Raw genomic sequence first — 10,533 nt, forward strand, 5'->3', positions numbered from 1 at the left:
TCGTTTATGACGCGTAAGGTGTTGTATTTGTGTGTGTGTGTGTGTGTGTGTGTGTGTGTGCGTGTGTGTGTGCGCGCGTTTTACTGGCGCATGGAAGCAACTGTACTTGTCGGTGTCCTAGGCAACGATGTAATGGATGGGGTTGTGGTTTATCTGTGAATGCCCTCTAAGCAGCTTGACTTCAATAGATGTTTTCCTCAAGCATGTATCTGCTCTAGTTCTTACCAGCCGAAATTCGTAGTTAGACGGTGTTTTTTTTTCAGCGGTTTATATTGCTTTATGATTCCAATGATAACACATAGACTCCAGATCGCTGAACTCTGATTATAACAATGATGGAATTCTATGTTTCCACAACTGTGACTCCATTAAGCAACTACACGTCTATATGTTGTGCGTATTTTGCTTTCTGTAATAAAAAATAGCGAAGCCAAGTAAAGATCACTGCTACCATCTCGTGGCAGAAAATGGCATTTTTCAACGGTGTTTAAGCGCTAATGAATAAAATAAAACAGTACAAAAAAAAAAAAAAAAAAAAAACACAAATTACTGCGCTCTTTCTTGTATGCGGCAAGATTTCAAAATGATTAAAAAATACCATATTTGGTGAACGACCTTTTCTTTTGTATACAGCAAAATACAACAAACTTTTTCTGTTGGAGAAAAAAAAGGTTTAAGCATATTCTCGCATGCTGTAATAAAAGTTTTAATCAAATAGCTTCTCTGTGATTAAACTTTCGCATGCAAATCATAAATAAATATGAGCTTGTATATCACTCCTCCACCCTTATCCCATGTGTTTCATACACACATTTAATGTAAAATTCCATGCAATTAACGTATTTACTTTCCAATTTAGAGTATTTCAAAATAATAGCTAGGTTTGGTGAAATTTGGTGAAAATGTTACACAATTTGCCATTTATTGATCTTTAACTAAAATTATTGTGTGGAATTGTTTGTGTAATCCAAACTGAGCCAACATAACTACAATAACATGATTATTTAACTTTTTAGAAGTACTGTATACTTTTAACTAATGTCTACCAGGATATATATATATATATATATATATATATATATATATATATATATATATATATATATATATATATATATAGTTTATTTAGCAGTGTAGTCACCGCACTTGGAAAGGAACAAAAAATATGGAGAGAGAATAAAAGTCCTCACCCATGCTGTGGTGGAAAAGTTATGCTGACATTGCAGAGTGGTGGAGGACAATGCAGCAACTTTAAGAGACATAAGTTCAAAGCCAAAAAAAGGCAATTGTTGCAAAGTTGAACAGGTCAAAATAAAATTTGCTTTGTAAATTAAATGAATGGCAGAATTTATACTGTTTCTAATAAAATTCTGATAGGTGGTAAACACATTCAGTATATTTTTTGTATGTTTGTTTAGCATTTATGATTATCAGATGTCTAGCCACAGAATGTATTATGGCACACAGAAACTAGGGAGTATACAGCTCATTGTGGGTTGAGACATTGAATGGTTGTCATCATTTATTGATCTTGCCAGTAGCAGGAAATCCAAACACTGACATATTAGGCCTGCAGAAAAAAGGCTCTGATCTTTTTATTTAGCTGAATTTTTGCTATCTCTGAAGTGTTGCACAGCATTAAAAGAAGATGCCATAGCAAGTCAGCATTTCATCCTACAAAGAAATCATATCACTATAAATATCAATTCTTATGGCTTGACTAAGAGCAAACTGAATACAATTTTCAGGGTAAAAAAGTAATGCTGAGAGGATACAAGTGCAACAACAAAACAACAGGTTTTCAAAGCAGGGCATGTTCAAAAAAAGGTTGTGGTCGGAACATGGCAAAATTGGGATATCAGTGTGTGACCGATAAATTTGACAAAATCCAAAAATTAGGTACAGTAAAAAAAAGGTAGTATGCAATGAACAGGATAAATTGTAAAGTACATGGCCTGTGAGTACAAAACTAATAATTTAAAGGCAAGAGATCTAGGACCAAAGATAATGGCACTTTTTACAAAACATTTGCAAAAGGAGTCATAAGTTTATGAGATGAAAAGGAGAACTCTTGGATAATAAGATAAGCTGCATTTTTTTTGCATGATGTTTCAAGCTGTATAAGCCTTCGTGTGAAAGTGAACTTATATTTAAAAAAATAAATCTGTGGCAATAATGAAAACAAGACAAATATTTCATTACATATTTTTATTTAAGAACAGAAGTTATAGAATTTTAGCACTTAAATGATTTCTTTTCTTTTCACTTTTAATTCTATATACATAAATAGTTATATTAATTATATCAATATTAAGCTTTTAAGCTACTTCCACCAAACTCAGTAGTGTCTTTCAGACTTTACTTTTTGAATGATCGAATATCCAAAAAATTCCTATTGACATATGTTGAAGGAACCTTAGAATCCTGGCTCAGCTCATACACATGCCTGTGTGGTGGGAATGAGGGCAAGTGGAATTGCTGGTGTGCAGGACTGATGCTCTTCTTCTCTACAGCTCTCTCAATCACTGTGGTTGAAAAGGAAATTCTCAATTCATTTACCTATACACTTGAACCTACTGTATCTATCCAATCAACTCTTAAAGGATTAGCACCCTATCTATCCACTCACAACATAGACATGTGACATATAAAAATGCTCAAAATGAGGAAAACCTTGTTACAACAGTATGTATTCTGATGACATCACATTCTTCAACTGCCAAAGTAAGTGGAATCACAAAATTATTGGCAACGATCTGTCCACTGAAATCCAAAAATCATTACTTGCTGCATCAAGCCACAGATTTAAAAAAATTAAGTTCTATATTCAACTGCTTAGGCATCAATGGAAAGCATCAATAACAATCTTACCATGACACTGAACCTACACAAATAAATCTTTTTTCCTTCAGTTTCATTTTGGGAACAAAAAGAAGTTGCAAGAAGCAAGATATTCTGGATGCATATCAAATAGTATTAAATAGTAATAACAGTGTGTTTCCTTCAAGGTTCAGGGTTCTTTATTTGTCACAAGCATCTTATAAACGTGATTTAATACTTTTTCTATCTATAGTAGTAGCTTTTTTGTAATATTTAAGCAAATACTACCTCGCTCTTTGACAAAAAAGATTGCAACATTAGTGGTACACATCCAATCTGTAGAGATGGATAGCGAGATTAAGAGCAACGTAGTTTCTGTAGGGGAAAGTCTGCTGCCTTAGTCATAGTTAGTAACCCCCAATTCCAGCATTAGGGCCTTCATCAATCCTCTCTGCCTCATGTATCTAACAGGTTTTCTCTCCTCAGTGAATGTAACTTATTGTCATTGTTAAAGGAGATCCAACACATTGTTAATGCAGATCAAAACACATTTGATATGAAGCTAGAACTGTTAAATATTCGAACACTTATTTTTAATGAAACTGTTATTGATATATATTATGTTTATAAGAAACATGAACTAAAGGAAATAAGTATGTAGCATTAAATTAAGCTAGTCGTCCCAGGGACAATTATCAGCCCTGTCTAACTGGCACAGAAGGAGGTGATGCAGTCTAATCAGTCAGGTCCACAAATTATTATTTACAGACCTCTGGGTCCATAGTATGAATTCCTTGTAAAATTCATGGAAAATCAGTTGTTTCCATTCCAGTCACAGTACAGGTGAATGAGAACGTAATTAGGCCCACTCATAAAGGTGGCCACACTCTTCAACATCAAAAATGTATTTTATTGGGATTTTATGTGATAGACCAACACAAAGTGGCACATATTTGTGCAGTGGAAGGAAAATGATAAATGATGTCCATTTTTTTTTTTTTACAAATAAATAACTGAAAAGTGTGGCAGGCATTTGTATTCAGCCCACTTTACTCTGATGCCCCTAAACTAAAATCCACTAGAACCAATTGCCTTCAGAAGTCAACTAGTGAATAAACAGCATACAACATACAAAAACAGTGAACAAATAGGACATCTATTTGTCATCCACAAATCTGGCCTTTTTGGAAGAGTGGAAAGAAGAAAGCCTTTGCTGAAAGAAAGCCGCAAGAAATCCCGTATGAAGTCTGTGACAAGCCATGTGGGGGCCACAGCAAACATGTGGAAGAAGGTGCTCTGGTCAGACAAGACCAAAATTAAACTTTTTGGCCTAAATGCAAAATGCTATGTGTGGCGGAAACCTAATATTGCACATTACCTTGAACACAGGGTCAGAGTTGATGGGAAGATGGATGGAGCCAAATACATGGAAATATTAGATAAAAACCTGTTAGAGTTTTCAAAAGATTTGAGACTGCAGCGGAAGTTCACCTTCCAGCAGGACATTGACCCTAAACATATAGTCAGAGCTACAATGGAATAATTTAAATCAAAGCATATTTATGTGTTAGAATGGCCAATCAAAGTTCAGACCTAAATCCATTTGAGAATCTGTGGCAAGCCTGTCCATGAATACCTGTGTAATTTTGTAAGCGATCTAGGAGAATGTTGTGATCTATAGTGTTGAATGCAGCACTAAGGTAAAGTAGAACTAATAGGGACATACAGTCTTGGCACAAAGCTAAGAAACAAGTCATTTGTAACTTTAACAAGTGCTGTTAATGTGCTATGATGGGGCCTGAAAACTGACTGAAACTCTTCAAAGATATTGTTCACCTGTAAGAAGGAGCACAGTTGAACAGACACAACCTTTTCTAGTATTTTAAACATAAACGGAAGATGTGAAATAGGTCTGTAAGTTGATAGTTCATTAGGATCTAGATTAGGTTTCTTAATGAGTGGCTTAATAACTGCCAACTTGAAAGATTTAGGGACGTAACCTAAAGATAGCGAGGAGTTAATAATATTAAGCAGAGGCTCACCAGATTTATATAACACTTCTTTCAGTAATTTAGCTGGAATGGGGTTTAGTGAACAAGTTGTTGATTTAGCTGTAGTAATAAGCTTATCTAACTCTTCCTGTCCTGTACTTGTAAAGCACTGTACAGTAGTACAGTGTAGCGCTTTAGGTGAGACTGGGTCACAAGGTGCTCTCAAATGTTGAACATCACCTATTTTGTTCCTGATGCTTTTAATTTTGTCAGTGAAGAATCTCATAAAAGCCTCACTACTGAACTGTGATGGAGTAGTGTGTTCACATTTCTGTTTTTTTGTTAATCTAGCCACTGTGCTAAATAAAAACCTGGGATTGTTCTGGTTATTTTCTATGAGTTTGCTCAGGTGCTCAGCCCTAGCAGTTTTTAGAGCCTGTCTATAGTTCGACATATTGTCCTTATATGCAATTCTAAAAACCTCTAATTTGGTTTTTCTCCACTTTCACTCGAGGTTATGGGTTTCTCTTGAGGGTGTGAGTATGACTATTATACCATGGTGCAGGTGTTTTGTCTCTAACCTTCTTTAATCGGACAGGGGCAACAGTGTCTAATGTGCTAGTGAATATAGCGCCTATGCTGTTAGTCATTACATCTAAATCGTTTGTGTTTAAGGGTAAAGTAAGAAGTCCAGACAGATCAGGCAGGTTATTTGTGAATCTGTCTTTAGTTGTCGGAATAATAGTTCTACCGAGTCGATAACATGGTGAGACACAGTTAGTCTGTTCTACAGGTAGTGTGTACAGTATGAGGTAATGGTCTGTGATGTCATCACTTTGAGGTATGATATCTATCAGTGACATCTATTCTGTGTGATATTATTAAATCTAGTGGGTGATTAAGACGATGAGTTGCTATAGTGATGTTTTGTTTAAGCCCAAATGAGTTTAGTAGGCCCACAAATGTGAGTCCTAAAGCATCATTTAAATCGTCAATATAAATGTTAAAGTCTCCTACATTTAATGCTTTATCAAAGTTAACCAATAGGTCTGAAAGAAAATGTGCAAACTCTGTAAGAAAATCAGTATAGGGCCCTGGGGTACACGGTCGCTATACTGTAGCAAAAGACATCATGGATTTTTTTCGTGTGCATGTGCAAGAGTGTAACATTAAGAACAAGCCTTTCAAAAGAATTAAATCTATACTGTGTTCTCTAACAGTAAGGAAATCACTAAAGATAGTGGCAACACCACCTCCACGACCAGTCTGGCGAGGCTCATGCTTACAGTAGATATATCCTGATGGTGTAGACTCATTTAGACCGATGTATTCATTTGGGTTGATCCAAGTTTCAGTAAGACAGAGTGCAGTAAGGCTATTTTCTGAGATGATTTCCTTTACAATAAGTGTTTTGGGTGTAAGCGATCTAATGTTCAGAAGCCCAAACTTTAGGAACTGTTTTTGTTTGTTTCTTTGGCATTTTTTTGGTCTAATTACAGTAAAATTATTTCCAGAACTTCTCATGCATTTACTTTTTGATCTCACTACTCGGGGAACAGACACAGTTTCTATAGGATGAGCTATGTGTGCATTTGTATCAATGTGACGAGGTGAAGGATGGCTGTTAAAATTTAGATTTAAATCGTAGTTTACCAGTCAGAAGGTGTGCAGCGCCCTGGAGATGTGGTCCAAGAGGTTCTCCGCTTCAACTCTGCTGGGGTGCAGGCCATCAGCCCCGAATAGCCTAGGACACTCCCAGAAAACATTCCAGTTATCAATAAAGAGTAAATTCAAAGCTATGGACATTGCCCATATGAAAACTTCTGTTAAAAAGATGCGATTCTAATCTGTTCCAACAGAATATTATAAGTGACATATATGCTGCAAAATTGATCTTCAATCATATGTCATATTTGACCTACAGTACATAACATATAAAGTCTTATAGATTTTCATGATGTAAAAACATAGTGGAAAGTCATATTAAATTTGCATTATTTCCCTATGTCTTAAGATATGTATAAAACACTCATGCACTTCCTCTGATCTTGTCCTAAGAGGAGCCCCATATATAACAGAGTCATTCATTCATTCATTCATTTTCTACTTCTATCTTATCCGAACTATTCTGGGTTAAGAGGAGCCTGTGCACATCTCAGGCGTCATTGGGCATCAAGGCAGGATACACCCTGGACAGAGTGCCAACCCATATATCAGAGTCATGTACTGTTTAATTATATATTTACAACCTTAGATGGAACACAGCATTTAAAGTACAAAAATATTTAATAGTGTATTCTTCCAGATACAGTTGTACAGTATATTACTTAGTGGCACTGTACTAAGCTCAGTATGAGTTGATGTCACATACTGCATACAAACATGACTTTGACAGACATATTCCAGCCGTATTTAACTCCTCAGAATTTTAGATCCCAGCTCCAGAAACATATTTGACACAACTTTGTTCATTTACAATAATATGTTCTGATTTGTTCACAAACAACAGGCCCAGACTGTTCAGAATTAATGTAAATTAATGTCTCACAATGCCATTGCTGCCATTACTGCTCTTTCAAATCTTGTAGGGAAATGAACAGTTAAAGTTAGTGACATTTTGACAGTACATGGACATTTTGACTGGTGCTGGTTCAAAGTTGGTTCCACTGGCGAACCTTCTAAGAACCGGTTTGCCTTCCATTGGTTAGAGAGCCATCACAGAGTCGAGTCTGACGTCACTGTGTTATGTTTCCCAGCAACATTAGTGAAGCATCGGCAAACACAAACACAACATCAACAATGGTGAATGTTGCTTTACTGTTAATGCTCATGGCTTTGTGAACCTACATTGTCATCCAAACACGGCGAATTCTACGTGTAAGTGCAGCTCCATGTAATTTGTATAAACGGAGGTTGTAATCGAGAAAGTACATAACATTATTTTATCATTAACACAGAAAAAATGTTAGCCTTAACATATAGCTGCCTACTATCATGTGTGCTGATGATTGATCATATTGCGGTAAAGTAAAAGTGTACTAAACATTAGTATACTTAAGGTACATTATCAAATGCGCTAACAGTAAACCCAACCCCCCCCCCCCCCCACCACCACCACACACACACACACACACAGCCCCGCCCCCAGCCCCTGACGCAAGCGGTTCTTAAGTCTAGACCAGCAGCGTTTTGATGAACCACTTTTCCTGGTTCAGAGCCGGTGCTTTTGCTGTCGAAAAAGAACGAACTGGTTCTAATTAAGGCTCTGGCTCCAAACCAGCACTCAAACTGCCTCGGTGGAAAAGGGGCAGGTGAACTTTACAAGGAATGGACTGAGGCTGGGGTCAAGTCATCAAGTGCCACCCCACACAGACGTGTCAAGGAATTTGGCTACACTTGTCGTTTTCCTCTTGTTAAGCCACTCCTCAACCACAGACATCGTCAGTGGCATCTTAGCTGGGCTAAGATGAAGGTAAACTGGACTGTTGCCCAGTGGTCCAAAGTCCTCTTTTCAGATGAGAGCAAGTTTTGTATTTCATTTGGAAACCAAGGTCCTAGAGTCTGGAGGAAGGGTGGAGAAGCTCATAGCCAAAGTTGCTTGAAGTCCAGTGTTAAGTTTCTACAGTCTGTGATTATTTGGAGTCATCTGCTAGTGTTTACCCTTTTACCAAGACATTTTAGAGCACTCCTTGCTTCCTTCTGCCGGCCAGCTTTTTAAAGATCCTGATTTCATTTTCCAGCAAGATTTGGTTAAATGACCATAGTGTTGGTGTGCTTGACTGGCCAGCAAACTCACCAGACATGAACTCCACAGAGAGTCTATGGGGTATTGTCAAGAGGAAAATAAGAAAAAGATACTAAAAAATGCAGATGAGTTGAAGGCCACTGTCAAAGAAACCTCGGCTTCCATATATACAGTAGATATACCACCTCAGCAGTGCCACACAGATTGATCACCTCCATGCCTTGCTGAATTGATGCAGTAATTAAAGCAAAAGTAGCCCCTACCAAGTATTGAGTACATACTTTTTAACATACTTTCCAGAAGGCCAACAATTCACTAAAAATATTTTTTATTGGTCTTATGAAGTATTCAAATTTTTTGAAATAGTGAATTGGAGGGTTTTTATTAAATGTGAGTTGGCATAGGTATAGATTTGTTTCATTCTCATGTCAGTGAATGGAGAATGAGCTAAACTTTCAGAGGATACAGGATGTCTACATAAACAGCAGGATGTGAAAAAACAGCAAAACTATCAGATTTTCTTTCTCCTTTGAAGAACATAGCAAACAAATAATATTCATTTTAAAAAAAGGAAAAATAAGCTTGTTGCACAAATGTTCACGTCTTAACTAATACTAAGTTCAAATATTTTTACAGTTTTGCTTGAGATACAGCACTGTTTTATTTAGTTAGGAATCTACCAACTAAGCACATCTTGAGCTAAATTACATCTATCAAATTGTGAGGAAATGTCCTGTACATAGCCCTGGGAGAGAATAGAGCATATAAGGTATGCTTGTGATCCTCTAATAATTAAGGTCAATGTGTAGACACCGGCAAGACTAGCTAACTAAAAGGGAGAGCCAGAAGATGTCTCAGATAGACATGAGGGCTTCATTTACTATAAAGTGGCCAACCACTCCATCATCAGCAAACCTGAGTGAACATGAGAGTAGAGGGGTGACAGCACCCAATCCGCCACCAAATCACTTTTACTAAAACACTTTATGATCATGAACCCTCTAGATCTGCTTCTTTACCTAAAAAAATATACTCATAAAAAGCTTGACTAAATAAATATGTTGACATTTTCCAAGTCACAAACAATAACTGGAAAGCTGTTACATAACTTTTATGGCTTTAATTGAAAAAGCTCAGGTTCTGTAGTATAAGACCATAAAGTGTTTTATAGGTCTCCAATGTTTGCATTATCACAGCTTCCAAAAGTCTCCCTGGTGTTTTCCCCATTCTAATTATTGTGTGGGCCCAAGCCTCATGGCATTTTAGACTAATTAGGAGAAGGGCTGTTCTAACAGCTAAAATAAAATTCAGTATGTTCTGATGGGATAATGAGCTACAGCAATGTTGGTTCATTACAAAACCATGAGTATTACTGAGTATGGTGCTGTTTGACTTTGTGCCAACATGTGTATCTCCCTGGGTGAGACTTGTCTTGCAGAATGACATGTTGTGTTTATGTGTTTCACAAAAACAGAATCAGAATGTGAATCAGGGCCTGTACAAAAAGTCCAAAATTAACAAGAAGGTATGAAGTCTCTGTTCAGTACTAAGTTGAGGTGTACATGAGATATTACAATATTACACTTGTGTGTTTGTGTATACACACAGTGTGGGCAATCTGGGTATTTGCTGATTTAGATTCATTGGTAGTTGGAGGAAAATGCCATGAAAGCTCTCATTATGAAGCCTTTCATACTCTCGAAATTCAAAAAGGTTTTTAGACATTGAGTGAATTTTTTCACTCTTTCCTCTGACAGCCGTGCTCTGAACATAGCTGAGTCCAGTGATAAAACCAGATACGTTATCAACTGTGTGGGAATTACACATCTGGCAAATCTCCACATAAATTATCTGAAAACGCTGGCAGTTTTTCCGATGCTGAGGCATTTTCTCCCATTCCTAAAGGGGCACCTTGTTTTTGTGAGAATGGACAACACTACAGTGGTGGCATACATAAACCATTGGGGGAGTCTTAGA

The 10,533-nt window shown here is 36.9% G+C and overlaps 1 long non-coding RNA gene across 1 annotated transcript in view; it reads right to left on the reverse strand.

Annotated features, from left to right (window-relative positions):
* Positions 1-2,199: 2,199 nt before the first annotated feature.
* The window catches only part of LOC125145365, an 11,230-nt gene continuing 2,896 nt past the window's right edge, over positions 2,200-10,533 (reverse strand). Inside the window, exons 2-3 of the long non-coding RNA XR_007143744.1 lie at positions 6,465-6,555; positions 2,200-2,525 (exon numbers count right to left, since the gene is read on the reverse strand). This is a non-coding gene — a long non-coding RNA (uncharacterized LOC125145365). The remainder of the gene's footprint in view (positions 2,526-6,464; positions 6,556-10,533) is intronic.

This window comes from Tachysurus fulvidraco, chromosome 1, assembly GCF_022655615.1.
Source record: "Tachysurus fulvidraco isolate hzauxx_2018 chromosome 1, HZAU_PFXX_2.0, whole genome shotgun sequence".
NCBI lineage: Eukaryota > Metazoa > Chordata > Actinopteri > Siluriformes > Bagridae > Tachysurus > Tachysurus fulvidraco.